General features: G+C 41.2%; 1 protein-coding gene across 2 annotated transcripts in view; it reads right to left on the reverse strand.

Moving 5' to 3' along the window:
- KCNJ6 (potassium inwardly rectifying channel subfamily J member 6) overlaps positions 1 to 23,419 on the reverse strand; it is a 169,606-nt gene that overhangs the window by 68,547 nt on the left and 77,640 nt on the right. The window lies entirely within an intron of this gene.

The raw sequence follows: 23,419 nt of genomic DNA on the forward strand, positions 1-23,419 counted from the left end.
GGACTAGGGAAATTATTGTCCCCCCTCTGCTCAGCACTGGTGAGGCTGCACCTCAAATCCTGTGTTCAGTTTTGGGTCCCCCTCTACAAGAAAGACTTTGAGGTGCTGGAGAGAGTTCAGAGAAGGGCAATGAAGTTGGTGAGGGGCCTGGAGCACAAGTCTGATGAGGAGCGGCTGAGAGAACTGGGGCTGTTTAGCCTGGAGAAAAGGAGGCTGAGGGGAGACCTTATCGCTCTCTACAACTACCTGAAAGGAGGTTGTAGCATGGAGGGTGTTGGTTTCTTTACGCAGATAACAAGGGATAGGACAAGATGAAATGGCTTCAGGTTGCACCAGGGAAGGTTTAGATGGGATATCAGGAAAAATTTCTACATTTCTTCACTGAAAAGCTTATCAAGCATTGGAACAGGCTGCCCAGGGAAGTGGTTGGGTCATCGTTCATTCTGTAACATGCATTAGGTGGATGACTGCAAAAATTAGTAGAGATGCTTCATAAAGTTCTGTTTCTAAGCATGGTTGACTTGCATCTGAAAAAAGCAGTGTTTAATAGATATCCAGTCACCAACAAAATGTATCTTTAAATTTTAGCATGAGCTCATCATAAAAACATGGTAACAGGACTTTGAAAGTGCTATTTTACAAAAGTGAGATTAAATGGTTTGAATCACGTCTTCGCTTTTGTTACCCGATTGCCTACAAAATCCAGGAAACCTTCTTTGTTGTATGTTTTATCATGCATTAGAACTTGGCAGGCTGGTGTACTTCACCTAAGACTTCAACATACACATTTAAAATATGCTGATTGTTTTCAAAGCTATAAATTAAAAGGCTTAACAAAGCTAGCAGCCACAGGTTCCATGGAAACCAAAAGTACCTGAGTCAACAGAGATGCAGAGTCAAATGCACATTTCTTCATTTTGATTGTCCCTTGCAAGTAATCGCCTGAGCAACTGAGGTTATACCTGCTGGTTTTGGAAGCCCGTAAATTAGGTTCAATTGACAAGGTTTAAGATAGAAAGCAAAATACCCTAAACAACCCCCAAGAGAGAGAGATTTTGGAAAAAAAAAAAAAAAGTTTTAACACTAAAACCAGTTGAAGCTCTTGTTTCAACTCTGTGGTACATCCTCTCAACATGGAAATAATTTCCTGATCATTCCTATAGCATTAGTAGGGCTTGTAGCTATTAATCTGCTACCTGTCAATACACGAATCACAATATGCGTTGCTTTTGCTGGTCACAGGGGCATAGTCCTGCAATTCAACACTGCACATGGAATTTACTACAGCTGCAGTGGGTGTCACATGCCTTGCTCTAGTTTGTTACGGGTTAAGCACTCTTCCATGATGGGTCAGAAAGTCTCCGAAAACCACCTGGCTTTCCCAGAAAGGGGTTTCACTTCAGATTTCCCGAGAGAAGTAGTCTAGATCTAGATGTATTAGGTGCATCATATAAAATCTCAATGTGCAAGACACTTGCTGACTTTTGTGCACCTTTGCAAATCTGAACTTCAACCCATGGCTGTTTAAAGATTTGCAGGTAAAGCTGGCTAGGGAACAATTTGTGTTTCATGACAGCTTCTGCAGTTTTTGCAACAGCTGCTGAGCTTGTGAAGTTTTTCTTCTCTACTGAAGGAAGACCAAACCCTTAAGAATGATTTTTATAGAATGAACCAGTGGTAAATAACCCTTTTTGTCTTATGGGATCGGATTTTTCAACTTTACTTCCTTCCTGCAGTCCCTCTGACCTGATAGCCCAGTTCAAAGCTTTAGAAACCCCTTCCCAGTGCCAGTTTTCCTGAAACTGGAACCCACCTTGCTAAGGATTTTGACTTTCAAAGAAAAATGTCTTTCAAGAAATCTTTTTGTCAGAGCCATTCCAACAGGTTCACATTCCTGGCGCACTCAGCCCCTGCTCCCTGATCAAGCTACATGAGGAAATAACATAAGATGTAAGGACCTATGGGCTGTGAGACTATTCTCTGGCTCTCCTTATGTCCATTTACTTGGAGCATGAAGCCACTATAGAAAATATAGGGTGGAGTAAAGATTTTGTGCAAACTGTGTAGAAACTGCTGAATTTTTGCACATCTCTGGTGAGCTAGACTGGACTCTGGTAGCATAAGGAGAAACCTGGGCAGTGAGGAGGAGCAAGACACATGCTTGACTGAGAGAAGTGTAAAATCTTTCTATGGCTTTACTGTTCCTATGCCTTTTCTATCTCATATTTAATCAAGCTGTTACTAACATCAAGGTGTTTTGTCTTTTCACGTGAGAAGTAACATAACGTACTAAAGTTTTGAGACATAGCCAAGCTCTATATGAGATGGAGCACTGGTTAAAACATTGTCTTCCATCCAGGAACTGCCAGCTGTTGTGCCCTACATCAAGACTAAACTAACCACTGGGGAGCAATGGACTGAAGGAAAATTTTTCTGGGACGAGGAGGCTAATCAGTCAGAGAGCTGAGGTTTTCTGGGTTACCTCTGATATGAGAAGGCACTAATGTGACTATTAAGCACTAAGCAGCCTTTGATCTGTGAGTCATTTGGTATTCTTGGCCCAATGAGGGCACATCTGCTCCTCTTTGATCCACAGGGCAGACTCTGGGCTGATGATCTGCTTTCCCTGGGGGTTCGTGACTGGTTGCAATCTGTTAAGTGGACACAAGATAGTTGCCTTAGCAAAGACTGGGGACTTTCTAAAATCCCAGAAGTTTATTGACAACAGATGCATTTGTCAATCTAATTTGCTCTCAAGGCTTCCCAGTCAACTATATTGTGTGCAGCCCATTAGGCATGATCTAAAGCAGAAAATTTATGCCGTTGGGTGACAGGCGAAGTGCAGATCAGTCTCTTGCCTGTTCTAGCTGGGGCACTACCGCTCCCCCATTGTCACATCCGCTCTTTCAATTCATTCAGTCCAGGACATGCTGACACCTGTCACCTCATCTCTGATGACAACATTCAAATGGGGTGACTCATTATTTCTTAACAGATACCCAAACTGGCATGATCCCCCTGCACTGTGCTGCTTCATCCATCTCTCCTGGTCCTGCTCACCTTTCCTCTCCCCAAAATAGCTCCCCCCTTTTTCCTCCGTTAGGGAAAATACAGAAGTTGTGCTAAACAAAGCCTCTCCAAATTTGTTCTGTTTGGTCCTACCATTCTATGAAGAGGGGCTGAATTAAAGGTTGTTTATACCCTGAAATAAAACAGAAGTATTTACTGATTTTATTGCTTGTACTGCAATGACTGTATTAGGACCAAATGCTATTCAGAGTAATGAAAGGAATGGATACTTCAATGACAGCATTGATTTTGATCTAACACAGACTAATATCTAGTGCTGGCGCAATGCAAATCACAGCCAAATGAGATTTTCATTTGCTGCAACAGAAAATTATTAAAAAGCAGGACTCCGTAAATGCATTAACATATGGTGATGTGACTATGATGCTGTCTACACTCCACAGGGCTCGTGGATAACGTGTTGAACTCCCCTCTCCCCCAGCTCCTTAAGCAGGCATTTCCTAATTGAAGAAGAGCAAGTAAAGGCCAGGGCTCCTGTTTCTAGCTTTTGTGTCAAACACCAGCTCTAACTCTGACTCCAGCTTCCCAAGACCAAAACTGGATCTATCTTTCACATTTCACCTGGAGAAGTGAAGGCTTCAGTGACACCTTATTGCAGACTTTCAATATATAAAGGGGGGTTATAGGAAAGATGGAGAGAGATGTTTTACCAAGGTCTGTAGTGACAGGACAAGGCACAATAGTTTTAAACTGAAAGAGGGTAGATTTAGATTGGATGTAAGGAAGAAATTTTTCATGATGAGGGTGGTGAGACACTGGAACAGGTCAGCCAGAGAAGCTATGGATGCCCCATCCCTGGAAGTGTTTAAAATCAGGCTGGATGGGGCTTTGAACAACCTGACCTAGTGAAAGATGTCACTGCCCTTGGTAGGGGGGTTGGAATAGATGGTCTTTGAAGGTCCCTTCCAACTCAAAAATGTCTGTGAGTTCTTTTAATTTCCTTTGGATGCTGTTGGCAACATGTTACTTAGCCAAATTTCACCAGCCATCCATGGTTAACACATCGTGTTCGCAAAACTGAATAATGATCCTCCACAGGTCCTCATGACAGATTGACCTAAAGATTATTTCAGTTCACTGCTACATTTGTATATGCAATTCATGTGTTGCTGAGATCCAAAGCAGTTGGGACTGTATTCTATAATTTATGGAAGGAATTAAAAAGACATAATGTTAACTACGAGAGCAGTAACCATATAACTAGTATAGTCCCGAGTCTTGACTTCCAGTTTCATAATCCAGGCATAAATAAGACTGTTAAATGAGATTCCTCTTCTGATCAAGACCATGCATAACAATGCTGAATTTGGTGAAAGAGATAGAGAAAAAGAGATAAAGAGATATTCTGAGAATCAGGAGAGTAGACAAAATAAGTAGATGCCTTCTTTCTTCCTGAAGCTCCAACCTTAGGGCTTCTGAAAGGAAGTAATATAATGTATCTCCCTTTTTTGTAGCAAAATCAGTCTGCATCCTAACCTACTATGGTTTCAAAAAGACACCTCAACTTTTAAAAAATCCTTTTCAAAGACAATGAACTATCACACTATATTGCAAGACAGATATTTTAAACTTCTAGGTTTCCCAGCCATTGCATGCTTTTTAGGGGAAGTGTCTCTTGTGCACACTGGTGGTTCATTGCACAGCTGGAGTGCCTTTGGCAAATGAGAGGGTTATGATGACTCTGCTGGAGTTGTGCATTTCCTATGTCTCTGTAACCACTGGCACAAAGCAGCTCTTAGTGCTTTCCTGCTGCACAAGGATTTAAAGATTGCTTGGGGACAGGGAGCCCCAGAAAGATAGCTGACAGTGAGCAAAATTGATGTGAGAGGAGGCAATGAGCCCTTCCTTGCAGTGGAGTGCTCCACTAGGAGAAATGGTGGTAAGGGTCTAATTGCAAGTCCTTTGCTTCCACACATAGACACTGCTCAGAGCAAACTCATGGCTGTCGTTGTTGCTGATGGAATCTATGGGCTACCACATACAGGGGAGTGTTAGAGGTGCCCTGTCCTGCTGCTGAGACCAAGAGGGCCATGGCCATGTGAGATCTGAGGGTGCGCTCTGTAGCTCAGTACCAACATTATCAACTGCCAGGGATGACATCCTCTTGTGCAGACCTGTTGCATGTGCTGCATAAAAGGCCGTCTCTTTTCCCCATGGCTAGAGCATGGTGTAAGGAACACGAAACCTCATGTCATAGATTCACAGAATAGATTGGGTTGGAAGGGACCTGCAAAGTTCATCTAGTCCGATGCCCACCTGCCATGAGCAGGGACATCTGCAACTAGATCAGGTTGCTCAGAGCCCCGTCCAGCCTGACCTTGAATGTTTTCAGGAATGGGGCATCTCTAACATCCCTTAGCAACTTGTTCCAGTGTTTCACCACTCTCATTGTAAAAAATTTCTTCCTCATGTCTGGCCTGAATCTCTCCTCTTTAGTTTAAAACCATTACCCCTTGTCCTATTGTAACAGGCCCTGCTAAAAAGTCTGTCCCGATCTTTCTTAGAGGCCCCTTTTAAGTACTGAAAGGCCACAATAAGGTCTCTCTGGAGCCTTCTCTTCTCCAGGCTGAACAACTCCAACTCTCTCAGCTTGTCCTTATAGGAGAGGTGTTTCAGCCCTCTGATCAACTTGGTGGGGTCCTCTGGACCCTCTTCAACAGGTCCATGTCTTTCCTCTGCTAAGGGCTCCAGAGCTGGTGCGGGACTCCAGGTGGGGTCTCATCAGAGCAGAGTAGAGGGGCAGAATCACCTCCCTCAACTTGTTGGCCACAAAAAATCATGAAAGTGTGAAAATAACACACCAGCCTTTCAAACACCAAGCCTAACTTAATGATGGAATAAAATGTAAGTAATTCTGTCTCGATGAGAGAGTGTGTGTTAAGGTAAGGTAAGAATGGGTCAAGACCTGTCATTCTCAAAAGGACTAAGAAAATGAAATACTATAAAGGATGAATCTCCAGCTGGTAGATACTGTCTTCACAAAAAACCTGTTGATTTATGTTAGCTAGAGATCGCATACAAGGTGTTTTGTTAAAGTTCCGTGGGAAGAAGAAAATCAAATTTCAAGTGAGGAGAGAGCTTTGTGCTTTCAATTTAAATAATCAACTGCATATGCTTTTACTAATTCTATTTTTTCCTGATTCTTAAAGTTGACTAAATTGAAATTCCTTGTGGCCAATCAGTGTAATAGCCTCAAATAATAAAGCTGGAGAAACTATCGTCACAGTAGAAACTCTGAGGGTAAAATGATAGCAGAATCATTAAGGCCCACACCAGAAAATCAAAAGCTGTTTCCATTCAATATCAATGCATGTTGGGACCATAAACTTGCTGAAAGGCCCCACTCTTTCCCACTAAAGTGTATGCAAGTCCCTGCCCCATCAGATTTGCTGCCTTTGTTGTGCAGTAGGTTGCTGAGCTGAAAGTGCCTGTTTATCACAGTTTAAAAAATAGATATCCAAAAGGAAAATTGTCTCCTTTCAGGTACTATCTGGAATGTACGTTTGTTTGTTTGTCTTTCCAAATCTATCAGCACCAGTTTTAAATATTGCCTGAATTAGAACAAATATATATATTGATTTTTTTTCCTGTTTGATAAAGGAGCATAAAACAAGATTTCCCTGCCAAAGGGATATTAACAAGGTTCCTAGCAAAAGCAAATGCGGTAGTCATTTGTAATTCTGCACCTGCCAGATGCTATCATGAAATATGTACTTTGTTTAATTGAGGAAGGATGTTGCATTGTTTGAAGAAGTAGTTCGATTTTGTTGGAAGCTGGTCTGCGTTTTCCAAATGGACAAGAACCTGCCTTTTATCACAAAGGGCCAGATCCTTATGTACCTCACCTCAGCAAAATATATGACATCTGTGTGCCAGAAGAAAGTTCCTTGAAATCTTTCCATGAATGGCTCAGATTTTTTTACCCCTTGGTGGTGACAAGACTGAAAAGAAAATTAGCATAAAATTCACACCTTCCATGACGATAGCCCCCAGGTATTAGCAACGGCCAATATGATACTCAAGAGAATAATGGACTGAAAGCATCTGGAATGCACTTTCTTCAATCTGAGCAAGAATTATAACAAAGAGCAGGTCTCTGGAGGTGAAAGTCAGCCATTGCTAGGGATCTCTTTGGGGTGATGTCTGAATGTTGCTTGCTTGATCACACAAGGAGAGTTTTGAATTGTGGTAAAAAGTGACTCTTTCACCAGCTGTTCTGAGTCTTCTTTGCTGAAGTGCTGACTCAAACTCTTGCTGCTCTCTGTATTTTGTCAACATTAATATCCTGATTTCTATGATGTGCCTCTGATCACTCTCTTTGCCTTGGGCCTAGGCTGTACTGCAAACTTTCCACAATGGAAGTCACCCATCACAGACTACATGCATTTGTGCACACATTTGATATAAGATGCCTATACTTAACTTGTTTGAATGCTACCTCCTGCTCCAGCTGTACAAGCCTGCAGATAGAAGACTGCTATCAGCAAAATGCTTTCCCAGCCAGGTAGGCATGTCAGCTGCTGCAAAACAAGACTCATAGAATCACAGAATTTCCTGAGCTGGAAGGGACCCACAAGGATCATTGAGTCCAACTTATGTCCAACCCCAAAATTCACACCATGTGTCTGAAGATGTTGTCCAATCCCTTCTTGAACTCTGCCAGGCTTGGGGCCGTGACACCTCCCTAGGGAGCCTGTTCCAGTGCTCCACCACCCTCTGGGGGAAGACATTTGCTCAATGGCTCTGCCTACTGCAGATAGACCTCTCACGGCTTTTAGCTGGTTTACGCAAGTGGAAAGAGGGCTGTGTGTTCTTGCAAACAAGGTTTGGGTTCTGTGCCCTGCAGGGCCAGGTCAGCACTTGGTGGGTGACAGAAGGAGGGTTTCTCTGTCCCAGCAGGTTTCATTACGTGGGGCTGGTGTGCCCTACTGCACAGTGTGGTGGTGAGGAGTGAAATCCCCTTCTGTAACCAGTGCCAGTCTATCTTTCTGGGTTTCATTGTTCTTATTTTTCTCCTTGTGCCAAGTGTCTGACCTGACAAGCAGGCTTCCCTTTGACATGGAGATTACTGAATAACAGAGCTCCATGCTTTGCTTACTGGCTGCCGGCTTGCCTTCCCCGATGTCTTTTCCAATGAAAGAGATATTCTTCTCTTCTTTTGTGCCCAGATCTGCATGCATATTCTTTGATTGCCAAAACTTTCCTGCATTCAATGGTTTTATCAGTTCCCAGATGTTTATTTGCATGTATGTGTACAACCCAGCACTCCTCTCCCCACTTTTGTAAAAACATATAAATATTTGAAACAGAAAACCATGAATGCAATTTCCCCACTTTTGTTATTTTTAAGAAGTATTTCAAATACTGCAGTGTGTGGGAAAATAAAACAAAAACCAGCAGAACACACACTAATACGTAGTTTTATTACTTGTGCATTAATAGAAAAGGACTGTACTAGTTCTAACTTCAAAAGGAGTTTAGTGTTACGTTCCTTCAGCATATGGAAGGTTTGTTTGATACTGACTTGATTAGGATTCTCTTGGGATCTATTCCACATCCTGCCCATTTGTTTCCTCAGACAGATATTGTACGTGTTCCTCTGCCATTCCCCATGGAAATGGCTCATTGCCCTCTGTCTGAACTGCTTTACAAGGACGGTTGTAGGGAGCGTGTGGTAATGATGACAAAGCCTGCAGTGCATGCCAAGCAGGGGATGGTTCCTACAGAGGAAAATGCAGTCTGCAGACAACCTGCCTCCAAGTCTGACATCAGAGGCAGCTTTTCCCCTTATCTCTCAACACTTAAAAATATGCTGTTAGGCATATCTTTTGCGTGAAGTACTGGGTTTGAAAGCTGAGACAGGTGCAAGGAAGGATGAGATGGGCAATTTAGAAGCTATGGTACACGTGGGTACAAAAAGAAACAGTTCAGCAAAAGAGCTGGTTTTCTATTCTGGGGTTTTGTTGCTTTTTTGTGTCTCCTTCATTCTGAGATAGTACTCAGATGTATTTGTTCATGATACTGGAAACTTTCTTCTGGGCTTGCATAGAAATCAGAATCAGAAACAGGAAGAAATTATGGGACTGGCAAGGCTGGGTGCCATAAATGAAATCAAAACAAGAAAGGAGTGATTTTATTTTTTTTTTACAGGGTGGGAAATTGTTCCTGAAGTTGCCCTCACATGACAGGTAAGGTGACTCCTCATTGCCTGTAGAAGGTAATTGTATCTTCTAATAGATCAAGTCATATAATTTGGGTTGCAAACAAACAAACAAACATGCTTTTAGGCAGAAGGCTTCTTTTTTTTTAGTTTGGAAATGGAGTGTAGGAGGAATGCATTAACAAAGTAATGACCCCTCTGCAGGGGTAACTGGACGAAATATTCTTGCAAGCATTATAAAGAACTTTTGGTCTCTTCTGGCCTTAAAAGCAGTAGAGAAAGTAAGAAAAAAAAATCTACCTTCCAGCACAGAAGAGTATTTTTTCCTTGCTGATGTGAAGGTATGGATTTATTGAGATGGGTAAGAACAGCAGGGCTTGTAGCATGACCTGCTCAGCACGTGTGTTTTCAAGCTGGTCTTGTTGCACAAGAAGATCCTCTTCTCTTTCTCCTTGACCCTACTGGGACTGCCCCCAGTCCTTACCAGTGCCCGAATGATGCAGGTCTAAAAGTTACACAACTGTCTCCCTTTTCTGTAGCCTGTTGTTTGACTTGCTTTTTCCAGGATTGTTGGGGAGTTTCCTTTAATGGAAGGAGGTGGGTGTCTCTGAAATGGTTTTATTTTACTTTTGTGGTGTGAGTCACATGAAGTGTTCTAACTCTGTTGTTTTCTTTGTTGTCCTTTTTACCAGTTCTCAGTTGTCTGCATAAAGTGCTATAGTGCACGTATGACCATGTATCGGTCCATAACACATAACAAGTCAGCCTGTGAAAACTGCCTTAATGGGAAAGAGGAGAGGGATGGGGTGACTTGTGCAGGCTCTTCATGTGTTATGGCTCTCGCTTTCAGCAAAAGAGCTACAGTTGTTCAAGCTTTGGTTTAGGCTTAATCCACCACCATATGCTTGAGGACATGTCTACACGTCGGTGTGGTTTTATCATGTGATTTTTCTCATACGAATTGCTGGCCATCTGATGCTGGCATCCTCCTGATGTTTCATGTGAGGTACTTGATATGAAGATAATGCGTACTGGCTGAAGGACCAGAATGTGCAGAGCAGAGTCAAGGCAAAATGCACCCTGACTGGGTTTGGAACATGATTTCAGATTGTCCATGTCTACAGTGCAGAAATAAATGTCAGTGTAAGTATATATTTGCCTTTTTGCTTTTCTTGACTACTGCTTGCTTGAATCTTGCATAAGTATGGATACTACAGCTAATATGTCTAATCAGGCTGGATCAATGGGCTGAGGCCAATTCTATTATGTTAAACGAGGCCAAGTGCGGGATCCTGCACTTCAGTCAAAACAACTCCAGGCAGTGCTCCAGTCTTAGGGAAGAGTGGCTGGAAAACTGCCTGGTGGAAAAGGACCTGGGGGTATTGCCTGACAGTCAGCTGAACATGAGCCAGCCCACATCCAGCTGGCCAAAAAGGCCAACAGCATCCTGGTTTGTGTCAGAACTAGTGTGGTCAGCAGGATTACGGAAGTGATTGTCCCCCCCCGGACTGGTAAGGCTGCATCTCAAATCCTGGGGTCAGTTTTGGGCCCCTCACTACAGGAAAAGACATTGAGGTGCTGGAGAGAGTTCAGAGAAGGGCAATGAATCTGGTAAGGGGTCTGAAGCACAAGTCTGATGAGGAGTGGCTGAGGGAACTGGGGCTGTTTAGCCTGCAGAAAAGGAGGCTGAGGGGAGACCTTATCGCTGTCTACGACTACCTGAAAGGAGGTTGTAGCATGGAGGGTGTCGGTCTCCCCTTCAAAAGTAGCAAGTGATAGAATGAGAGGAAATGACCTGAAGTTGCACCAGGGAAGTTTAGATTGGATATTAGGAAAAATTTATTCACTGAAAGGTTTGTTGAGCACTGGAACAGGCTGCCCAGGGAAGTGGTGGAGTCACCATCCCTGGACTGTAGACAAGTAAATGTGGCACTTAGGTGCATGGTTTAGTGGTGGACTTAGTAGTGTTATGTTTACTTTTGAACATGATGATCTTAAGGGTCTTTTCCAATCAAAATGATTCTATGATTCGAGCTCAGTGTCAACACATTGTTCATATGGTCAAAGGAGAGTGTTCAGCACCATTGGGGGATGATTTGGCCCATATGTCTGGTTAATTTTCCAATGTGCTGTCTCCTTTCCTTTGTCTATGAAAGATGGCCATACTTCTTCTAATGCAGCCCTGCCTGGTGGGTACCTAAAGCTATGCATGACGAAAACAGGTGTAAGAGCTCTGGTTTTAAATCTAAGTGAGTGTTCTCCCTTCCTTCCACTCTGTCTTCCCTTGTTGAATTCAGTAAGGGTTGACACAGATGCAGGGGCCAATACGAACAGAATAAATTGCAGGTCACCACCCTAATTATTCTTGATATAGGGAGGAAAAAGATATTAAGAGGGAGGAGGCAAGAGAAGCCAAAAAATACATGGTTTTAGAGTAATGTAACCAATTATTTTAGAATATAATTGAACCATTAATTGGACCTGCGTGTTAACTGAGAAAGGGATATTCTTTGTTAATATGAAGCAATTATCTACTATCATTTGTCTTTTTACTGCTATGCTTTCAAGCCTGGCTCAACTATCTATTATTCCACATAGTCTATTACTAAGGTCAGCCTCTGCAGTACAGTTCAAATTTCTGTCAGTTTTCTTTTGTTTTACTGTGGCTTTGTAGCAAAGTCCATGAGGATGTTAGTAATTCTGTCTGCTAAACTGCGGGTAGATGGTCTGCAAGAAAGTGTAAAGCCACACTGAACAAAAAGACTAAAACAAAATTTTGAGTATCTTTCAGTCAAGTGAGCACTATTTATATTTGTGTACTGAATGAGACAGGATCCATGGAAAAAAGAGATGGTGGTGTAGTGTAAGTAAATGCTCTTCCATAATGTATGTGCTCTAGCAGGTGGGAATGTGAAGTTTTCCTGGGCCTTTTGAATAAGTGTATTTTAAAATTTCTCTTATTTTCTCACGGTCACACCCAGTAAAATGATTTGAATGAAGCTGACCCAAACCCAAGCTGGAAGTTTAACTTCTGCTGGAAGTTAAAAGAAGTTTAAAGTTTTGCTGTAATGGGAATTATAAGGCAGCTTTAACAATAGGTGATACAGCTGGGAACTTCAATTAGGTTAATTTGACCACATTTAAATCCACTGTGAAGGTGAGTAGAGGTCCATAACTCTTTCTGTTTGTCTGGATGCTAGATTAGGGCTTAAGATGCGCACCACCAATATTTGCTTGTCCCCAGATAAGCAGCAATGTCACATTTTCTCCCTCTTTTAGCCTGAAGAAATGTGTAATAGCAGAGGGCAAAACATCATGTTGGAAACAGAACTGCTGAACCTTTTGGCCAATACATTTTCTGTGAGTTACAAGTTAGGAAATGCCAGTGTGAAAATTTTAGTTGTCACAGCATCCTGAGCTATGTGTCAACCTGCTGGTCTGGAGCAGCCTCTCAGCAGAAAGGAAACAGCAAGCAAGAAGCTGCTGCAGATGAACAGAGCAGATGCTGGTGACTGAAAGTCAAGAATCCTGAAGTACATGCTGTTCAGAGAGGTGGCACATTTCGGGGTCAGTCCTCTTGCTGCACTGGAATTTCACCTGACTTATAGTCTAGCATTAATTAAAGCCCAAATGCTAGTAACTATAATCTCTTCTAGTATCTTCATAGAGTTTAAAGCTCACATATTTCAAAGTATGAATAAATCACCAGACTAGAGTGGAAAATCCAAGTACCATGTCTATACTGTATTCTGAGATTAACTGATCCCAAAACCTTCCTTCATCATCCATTGAGCTGCCTTTGACAGGGAGCAGCTAAGAGCGGAATCTTATAGCCAGGCCTTCTGGAAATGCGATGAGATCTCCCTCAGTAAGGAAAGGCACTGTCAGTACTGTTAACTTTCTTAACAACACTTGAGGGTGTCTTTTATTATTCAATTTATTTGGAGTAGGACTGATGCTCTAAAAGCTGTTGTTCTAAACAATAATGACTTCCATATAGACATTGTGAACTAGCCAGAGTTCAGATCTTCAAAGATGTAACCCACAGAGTATTCAAATGAGTAGTCACATTGCATTTATCCTCAAGATGTCTACTGAAAATGAAACTAGCAGATTAACACATAAATTTGCTGTTAGGTTTGCATTTCATTCTATTTATTTGTATATTATTTGCTTGTCTGATATGAATTATTTTGAAGGAAGACAGTGATTTTTTGATGTGCAAGGTGTGATTGATATGTAAATACAGATAATATGCAGGAAAAAGGATGAAGTGAAGAACTTCATGTGATGGAAGATTTAGTGAGCTTTCTTTTCTCCTGCAGGAATGGGAACTGAAGATAATAAAGCTATTGTTACACATGCTGAATGCATTTAATATTTTTAATCAGGATTAATGGACAGACACTGGAAAATTTCTAATAGTGCAGCATATTACTTCTTTTCATTTTCCTATCAAAATAACCAGTTTTGGTATGAGAGAATCACTACAGGTTGACTTGTCTTGCTGACTTCCTTTGCTCCTTTGGGCTCCCCTGAGCCCCTGTTTTTCCTGTCATTTTGAGACATCAAACAGTATTTGATCAATGCATAGTAATGCCCAAGGTTTCAGTAGCATCTCTTGGCTCTCCTAATGGTTGCCCTTTTATAATGAAGCAGCTCAAATTATATCACCTCTTCAAAATGTGCAAGGGTTCTAGGCTGCTCCTGTGCTTCCAGGCTTCCCAGAGTGCTGTCAGCCAGGGAGCATGGTCTCATGACTGCATGCTGGTGAGATCTTTGCATTGTCCTTGTTTGCTTTTGGGGTTGCCAACAGGACAAATGAAACATAGGTGGCAGAAACTGAAAATCAAAGTGTGCTAATCTAAACTGCCAAGATGCAGAGCTATTTGCTTTTATTAGAAAAAGTAACTTTTCCCTGTTTAACAAAGCAAAAAGGAGAAAAGAAGGCTGTGATTCTCTTTTTTTTTTTTTCAGGAAAGCTGCAACTCAGAGCATCATGTGAGTTTTTGCTACCAAGTTGTTTTAGACTGGTTATTACCAAATATGGAGGGGGGTGTGGTTCTTGCTGTCCCTTTCAAATTCACCCTACTCAAATGGAGTATAGCACTTGTCAGTTACAATGCACAGAGTGAAGAACATCCCATAGTGTCCCACAGGGATCCTTCCCTTCTCAAGCCACCTTGCATAAAGGATGAGATGGGGCAAGGCAAAACCTTTTCCCCCTTCCTAGCAGCTGCATATTGATGGAAATCTGTGGTAGTGCAAGAGAAAATTAAGCTGAATGGAGGAACAATTTGATTGCCTGAAGGTCTTTCTGGTACCTGGATGGAAGACCGTACAAAGAATTTGGAAGGATGAAGGAAGAAAGACTGGAAGGCCTTGAGGAGAAGGTGGTGTCCAGAAGATTCAGATTGAAAAATGCTCCATTGTTAAGAAAAAGGGATTTTGGTGCATTCTACTACTGATAAAACAGCATTTGGAAGTTTCACAGATGTGTGAATGTTCCCAGTCAGGCACCCTATATGAATCTGAATTTTCTATTTTTGAAGTTCATCCATGGTTGTAGCAGAAGACACCTTGCCATTGCAAGGATGTGAGCACCATTACAAGGAAGAGGATGAATCTCACATACTTTCAGGAGTATTTTAAAAGCTTTTGCTGCATTGTCCTTACAGGGTTTTGTAGGGACCAAGCTGGATGGAAAGGAATATGCTCAGCAAGACTGTGCTGGGGAAGAGAGAAAGCATTGCTGTGAATTTCACTCTTGCTGTATGTCATGCGTGATCTGATTTCCTTAGAATGCTTCCTGATCCTTCTTCTGTCATGTCATGCCTGGCAAAAATGTCTCTCTGCTCACTTGATGATTCTACTATCAATGAGCAGTTGTCATTTATGGTTTCTATGTCTTTAATAAGATTTAGTTTTGTGTTATTTTGACAGTTCATAATTATCTTGGTGAATTATATAGGAGTTTGGATATTAGTTTCGCTTGTTTCTGAGGACGGAAATATTATCTCAAGAGTTTTGTTCCCAGGTTGGTTTGAGAAGTTTTTCTGATAATGTGACCTATCAGTTTCTCATCTGCGGTGACAACTGTTGAAATACATCCTTTGGTTAACAACCAAATTAATCATTTTTGTTAACAATAATAATGAGAACAAAGCTTCTGTGTGTAATGAAAATCCCTGCTAGTAGCACAAGCAACAGGCTCTGGTGTACCATGATTTCCTGTAAAGATGTTTATTGTTTACACGACAACCTGGGACACATTTACCTTACTTTCTCTGATGGTCAAGTGAAAGGAGCTGAAGATGTGATGTGTGGGAAGCTTGACCTGCTCTGGATGGACTTAGAGGATGGTCATGAGAGATGGTGCAGAAGGGAGAAATCTGTCAGTCCTAGGTGACTCCACTCTGGGAAAAAGTCATCTCTGCTCTTACAAAGACTTTCACAGGCATCTCAGAGCTCTTTAAGAAATGTGCACTGTTGTACCCAATGCACCCACGTGATCTGTTTATCAATCATTCAAGTCTCTGGAGCAGCTTAGCTCCCATTGCAGCAGTCTTGTTCGTGCTGCTCAGATGTATGAGATCATGACTGATATCCAGAGAACATAAGAAAATTTGCTTGGTATTCCATGACACAAACAATAGCTTAGTTTTTGATCACTTGGAGGAAAATGAAGAGGGAGAAAGGAGGGAGCAAGGAGAGCATGTGAATAACTAAAGCCATGCGACTGATGCCTTCCAAACTGCTAAATTTGATATAGATGTTTAATTTCAAAGGCAACAGAACTAAGTTTCCTATCTGTAGTGTAGAGCTTGGAACCAACAAGACAACAGCATGCAACTGCAAAATGACTGATTTTCAACCAGATCCCCACTTAGCACTCTCACAGTTAAACATTTTCTGTAGATTATGCTTTAAAATAATTTATAGTCTCGATTCACTAGCAATCCTGAAAGAAAAGAAATGGAAGCCCTTTCATTTCTCTAAACATTTTAGACATGGGACCCTTTTGGGAAAATAGGGATTTCTTTCGGCAAGAGACCAGAATCTGCATAAGAGAGCTGTGCCTAGGTGGTGACAGAGCATGTATAACTTTGGACTGATTTTGCATCCATGCTCATGGTCTCAGGTCAGGATTTACTTCCTCTCCCACAATGACACTAAGAATGGCAAAGGAGGGAACAATAAGAGATCTTCTGTCCCTTCCCTGGAGTCCAAAACATGGGGCTTACCTCATGGTCCATACTATGCCTTCCTGCTTTTCAGTGGTCCCAGTGCTTGGGACATAAAAATTTAATGATGGATGTGAATGGATACATGTGACTGAGTGAACATAAAAGGAAAAAAAAATGCCCTGAGAAGAGATGTCAGTCTTCTTCCCTCTGCACTTTTCCCAGGCTGTAACATGTAATTCAAAATAGGAAAGTGCTTGGAGGTAGTCTAACTGCTGGTTGGTTCCAGAGACTGCAAATGCCCCTGTTCCCACAGCTCCCCCTTGGACAGGAGAAAAGTAATTTAAATAGCCAGTAGATTCTTTCACTGTGCTGGTAAGACAAACAAATTTGTTCGGTGTCACTCAATGGACAATCCTGCTTACCTTTTCAGTCAGCTTGCAAAATCAATTATAAACTCTAGATTTTTAGCTCTTGTGTTTGCTTGTGCTCCCTGAAGGACTTGTGGGACTCTGAGCAAGCTGACATGATTTGGCACTGATATGACTAGTGCAAATAACAAGTCAGCCATCTTCTCCAGGTTTAAGAATCCTCTTCTAGATTATCTTAAACTTGGAGAATCCAGTTGTGAGGATGTAGGGGATGGTCTTCCATCTTTTTTTAGTGACCAGTGAAGGGAAGAAACAGCCTGTTAGATCCAGGTAGCTCCAGCCTGAGGGCACAGCTGATGGCACAGGATCAAGGCCATGGCATTTCCTAATGGAGTGGTTTAATTTTCCTTGAACAAGAACATCAGTTCCCCAAAAGCTGACTATCTCAGGAATCAGCACCTTTTTATTTTGCCCAGCCCTCTGGTTTGCCTCATTGAGCAAACCTTCCTTCAGGCTTGGACACTAAAGGAAAAACTTTGCTGTAACTAATGTTCTGCTTACTTACCCAGCTATCACATCGACTTCAGGCTATGCTCATGTGCACAGAAATCAGACATTTAACCTTTCACTCATTAAATGTTCCTTTTGCATGGAAGCAACAGCTTTAGCATAAAGTGGCTGGCTCACAAAAATGGAGGAGTGGATTTTGATCTGAAATCACAATGTAACATAAATATAATGATAGCTGCAAAATATACATCTTCTTGTGTGTTAAAAAGGGAAGATAATTTAGGGAATCAATGTTTCCACTCAGTTCTGGGTCTTCTTCCTTCACCTTGAGAACTCTGTATCAAGCTGTGATGCAACCTGTATTATTAAAATGGAATCCCTAGCTATATCAGTCGAGACAGCTATGTCCTGATTCAATGTATGTCACCCAAAGAATGTCACATTGTATCCTTCTCCCTGAACTAGTTAGTTATAAAGAAATTCTGATGTGTTTTCACATGAAAGAAGCCAATCCTAATGACTGAGGAAGGATTCAGCCAGTAGGCTGCAAAACTCTTAAAAGCCATTTTAAAGGGCTCATCAGAAAAAGACTGCTAGGAAAACTACACACATGGGTCTTCCTCGGCTCATGGTGTCAGAGTCTTAGTAACTGGTATATCTCCCTCTGTATTATTTAGGTAAGCTCTCATCACAAATATTTTCTCATGAGTCTCTTCCTTTAAGTGGAGGTGGATGTTGTATATTAATTGGAACAGAAGCACTTCCTATCTCATTATGGTACAAAGACCCAGCATATAGTATGTGGCACACTGCATTTGCAGACATTGTAAGTTACCAAAAGGCTTTTAACAGATGTATGTTTCAGAAATTTTGAAAGACTGCTCTATTATATTCTATATTGCACATTGTGAAGATCCTGTGGGCTGAGTGCACTACACTCAACAGGCTCTTTGTTCCACCACTACATTTCTTTTTCCTACAAGTTTCCTCCAAGAGCTGGGATTTAACTCACAGGCTTTCCTTTCACTCTTCTGATTGGTCTACAGACAACCACATCAATGGTAGAGGCGAATGGCTCTATGTACTGGTTTTGATTGGGATAGAGTTAATTTTCTTCACAGCAGCTAGTATGGTGCTGTGTGTTGGATTTATGACCCAAACAGTGTTGATAACACAGGGGTGTTTTAGCTGTTGCTGAGAAGTGCTCACACAGCATCAAGGACTTTTCTGTTTCTCACAACGCCCCGCCAGCTAGTGAGCTGGGGGTGAACAAAAGGTTGGGAGGGAACACAGCTGTGACAGCTGCCCCAAATGACCAAAGGGATATCCCATACCATATGACATAGTGTGCAGCAATAAAAGCTGTGGAAACGTCTAAATGCATTTATCAAGAGCTGAAAGTCTAGATGGTGGGTTTCTAAGCCAAGAGGGCAAGCACTAGGGTTGCTATTCTTCCACCAAAACTAACTGAATTTTGAATACTTCCTAAGCAAATCTCATGTTTAAAGTTTTTGGATGCAATTTAGTAAAGAAACTTAGTTGCCCCTCAACAATATATTCAATGCAACTACTTTATTTATTTATTTTACTGTCTTCCCACATGTGGTTTCTTTTTCTGTCACAATAAATGAGCAACTGGTCAACTACAGCATGCAGACATGCCTCTGCAAGTTCTACCTAGGAAGGTGTAAACTATAGGGTTTCTTTTGGTTGGTCCAGTTTTCTAATTTGCTGGTTTTGATTTGGAAGGCTAAGATGATTTTTTAAAAGCTTTTATTTTTGCCTGTAAGTATGACAAAGGCAAAACCAACCCTACAGCTAGACCCTACAGTGTATGAGGACAGAAGCAAACTCCCCTAATTCCCACTTGGCTTGAGTGGATGACCTGCTTGAGACATTGTCTGAAACATTGCTGCCTCTTGCACTTCTACTACAGGTTTTCAAGAAGGAGGAATCTCTGCCAGATATTAGAAGAAAGAAATGACCACTCTTTATTTTAGTAAATCCATGTTTTCCTTCACAAATAGTCATATGAAGCATGCTCATTTGTAATAATTACGCATGCTTAGGCGAAAGCTATTGGCTTGAGTTTTCAATGTGAATATGGATACTTACAGTTGAAACAAATACATGTAGCCCTAGGCTCCATCAGCTTGGATGCCACTCTCCCCAGATTCTTTGTATAGACAGTGGAGGGAGAGGATGTCCTCCGGAGCCTCCTAATTCAGAGTATCTAAAATGGGCACTTAAATTAACCTATGCAGAAGCCTTGGAAGACAAGCATTCTGACACAGCACTGGAAGTTAGGTGGTTTCACTGGTTATTCTGATGTTTCATAAAATGCCCCCTGGACTATGTCAGGTAAAGGGAAACAGCTTACAAAATCCAAGAAAAGAACAAAGGTTGGTGCAAAAGGAATTGCAATTTCTGCATTGCTGAAATTTGCCATTTGATTTTGGAATACATTCTTAAATAAATGTGGTTATGTTATGCACAATTTTAGTGTGATTTTCTCACTTTATTTATTTATTTATTTTGCTAATGACTTATTACTTGCTGCTTATTTTATATCCATTTTAGACTATGAAAATGATATTAAACAAAAAGCAAATTTGAGCAAATTTCTTATTTAAATTCAAAATGGGTCATAAAGCAGTGAAGACAACTCACTACATCAACAATGCATTTGGCCCAGGAACCGCTAAGGGATGTACAGGGCAATGGTGGTTCAAGAAGTTTTGCAAAGTAGACAAGAGACTTGACGATGAGGAGCATAGTGGCTGGCCATTGGGAACTGACAATGACCATTGAGAGCCATCATTGAAGTTGATCCTCTCACAACTACATGAGAAGTTGCTGAAGAACTCAACATTGACCAATCTATAGTCATTCAGCATTTGAAACAAATTGGAAATGTGGAAAAAGCTCGATAAGTGGGTGTCTCATGAGCGACCAAAAATAAAAAAAATCATTGTCTTGAAGTGTCATCTTCTCTTATTCTATGCAACAACAACAAACCATTTTGTACTGTGGGATAAAAAGTGGATTTTATACAATAAAGGACCTCCAGAGCATTTCCCAAAGCCAAACTTGCACCTAAAAAAGGTCATGCCCACTGCTTGGTGGTCTGCTGCTGGTCTGATCCACTACAGACTTCTGAATCCCGGTGAAACCATTACATCTGGTGAGACAGATACACTGAAAACTGCAACATCTGCCACTGGCTTTGGTCAACAGAAATAGCCCAATTCTTCTCCACAACAATGCCTGATTGCATGTTGCACAACCAACACTTCAAAAGTCAAACAAATTGAGTTATGAAGTTTTGCCTCATCTGCCATATTCACCTGACCTCTCTCCAACCAACTACCACTTCCTCAAGCATCTCGACAACTTTTTGCGGGGAGAACGCTTCCACAACCAGGAGGGTGCAGAAAATGCTTTCCAAGAGTTTGTCAAATCATGAAGCATGGATTTTTATGCTACAGGAATGAACAAACTTATTTCTCATTGGCAAAAATATGTTGATCATAATGGTTCGTGTTTTGATTAATAAAGATGTGTTTGAGGCTAGTTATAATGAGTTAAAATTCACAGTCCAGAACCGTGATTACTTTTACACCAATTTAATAAATTGTTCAGTAAGAAAAGTGGGTGGATTTTCCAACCACTCAGTGTTTGATGGTGCTACAGTAAAGTTTGCTGCTTGTCCATATTTTATGGAGGCAGGAAAATCAGAGAATTGTTCATTGTAAAGTAATGGTGGTTCTAAGGGACTACAGATTCACTTCTCATTTGCTGACCTCTGTAACATGTTGGGTAAGAGTTGGATCATTTCCTGAAGAAATTCCTGATGACATATCTCCAGTCTCACCTACAGTGTTCCCAGTACAGTAGTTGGTAAAAGAGTAAGAGAAGCATTCAGTTCAAACTATAGCCTACAAGACCATAAGGAAAATAAGTGGAAGAAAAAAGGAATATATACACAGGCATAATGTAGTTCTAAAATGCAAATTAATAAAATTGCCTTCTTGATGACACAATCCAAATGACATTTAATGAAAGATGGTCTATTTTGATGTGGCAGGCTTGGAAAGGATTTCAGTGATAGTTATGCAAATAAGACACCAAAACCCCCTGCAAATTACTGATCTGCATATGAGTATCATATGCCACTAAAATTGATGAAGATTATCTGCCTCCCAAAAGGAAAAATTGTATTTTGGAAGGTGAACAAAGGAAGAAAGAAATCTGATGATTGTATGATATAATTTTTTTTTGTTTTGTTTGGTTTTGTTTTTTTAACCAGCAGACAAAGAGCTGAAAAAGTGTCACAAAAATGAAAAATGACACACAAAAAAGGGACCTAACAAAACATGATGGTTGCATTTTGTTTCTCAGGACTTTTTCTGAGCGGATGGATTATTGCTAGTGCTTCAGTAATAGCCATCACGTAAGATCCCCAGGGATCTGAGGTCCTCTTAATATCTCTTGTCAGGGAAATTTGGGAGTGCTGGGCTCTTTCTGGTTATTCTTTCAGGGGGAGCAAGTTTCAGGCATTTGGCTTCTGTTTCTAGTTCTGTCCTAACCAGCCGGGGACACTTCATGCATATCTGTTCATGTACATCTATACCTATATCTATTTGTGTGCATATACGTATTACTTTTTGCTAGTAAAACCAGCTAATTCGACAGTTTGGAATACTGAAGTAAAATTAAACAGCATATATTAATATTGCTACTAATGATAAGTAAGATCATTATGTCCACTTTATTGGTATCAGTAGGTTCTTTGGTATATTTGCTACTGCAGTTTAGAGTTCAGCTTTATCTGCATTTCATGGCCACCCATTTCATTGCTGGAACTCCTCTGTCAAACATCATAAGGTGCTTCAGGGCAAGGCTGGATTTGGATCTCTTCTTGTCTATGCCTTAGTGCTGGCGTGGTACTTCAAGAAACTGATATCTCTGCTTGTATGACACATTTCACTCAGCTGCCAAGCACACAGCTCCATCTAGAAGAAAAAAAGCCTCTGCTTTCCTTTTGAAATAGTTCTTGCTATGAGCTGGCAGTAACAGACAATCGTAGGCTCCCAAAAGACTTTGTTGTTCTTCTAGCACTATAGAGGAGGCGTGGTTAGGCTTTTTGCGTGTGCATGCCTGAGGCAGAAAGAGAGAAATTCTGGATTTTCCCAACATATCATCTCCTGTGTCAGAGTGACTGCCAGCTGACATGGAGCTGTACTGTCTGCATCCCGAGACTTAGAGCTATTTCTGAGTTGCCTTCAAAATAGTTACTCTCTGCAAAGAAATTCACAGCACACTGAAAAACGTCCCCTGTACCTAAGCAGTCTTTGAAAATCCAATGAAAGAATCACTCCAGGGCATTTCTGACTGAAGGCAGTAAGAGCAGCTTCTCTGTATTTGCTGCTCACTGATTGGTTAATGGCACTTTGGCACATCCCTGAGGGCCTTTTCTAGCACAAGTACAGAATTCTGCATCTCTGGCCCCAGGGGCTGTGCCGGGCCTGTGAAGTGCCTTGGACTTTCTCCCTGTCAGGAAGCTGGTTAATGTATTTCATGCTGCAGGATTGTGATTCCTCTTTGCCTTTACCCTTCTGCTTGACATCTGCCTCTGTTGCAAATATGCATGGAAATCTATCTGCTTGGAATATTTGTTTGAACTGAGCATGCACACAAGCAAGGTAACAGTTGATGCGTGCATGTGCTAGTCATGAAAACTAAAATTAAGCCTCTGAACTGTGTGTTCACTTGAGTTCTTTATTCCCAACTTAGAGGTCAAGTGGACACCAGGATGCTTGCAATTCAATGGAGAGGTGATGACATTCAGACTCTAAATGGTGTGTGAACTATAGCACCTGGTGAACCAGACTTTGTAAAAGAAAATTAGTTTTGCTTGTCGACCTGAAAAAACATATTTGCCACTGGGTAATATATGTGAAAAAGGTACCATTTTCATACTTATATTTCATTTCTACCAGCTACCTATTCCTACTCCATCTTTCCAAATGAGACAAAACATAGCTGTTGATGAAGGTAAAACATAGCTGTGGCTTTCTTACGTGTGAGCTGAATAACAAGAT

This window comes from Columba livia, chromosome 1 (genome assembly GCF_036013475.1).
Source record: "Columba livia isolate bColLiv1 breed racing homer chromosome 1, bColLiv1.pat.W.v2, whole genome shotgun sequence".
In the NCBI taxonomy this organism is placed as follows: Eukaryota; Metazoa; Chordata; class Aves; order Columbiformes; family Columbidae; genus Columba; species Columba livia.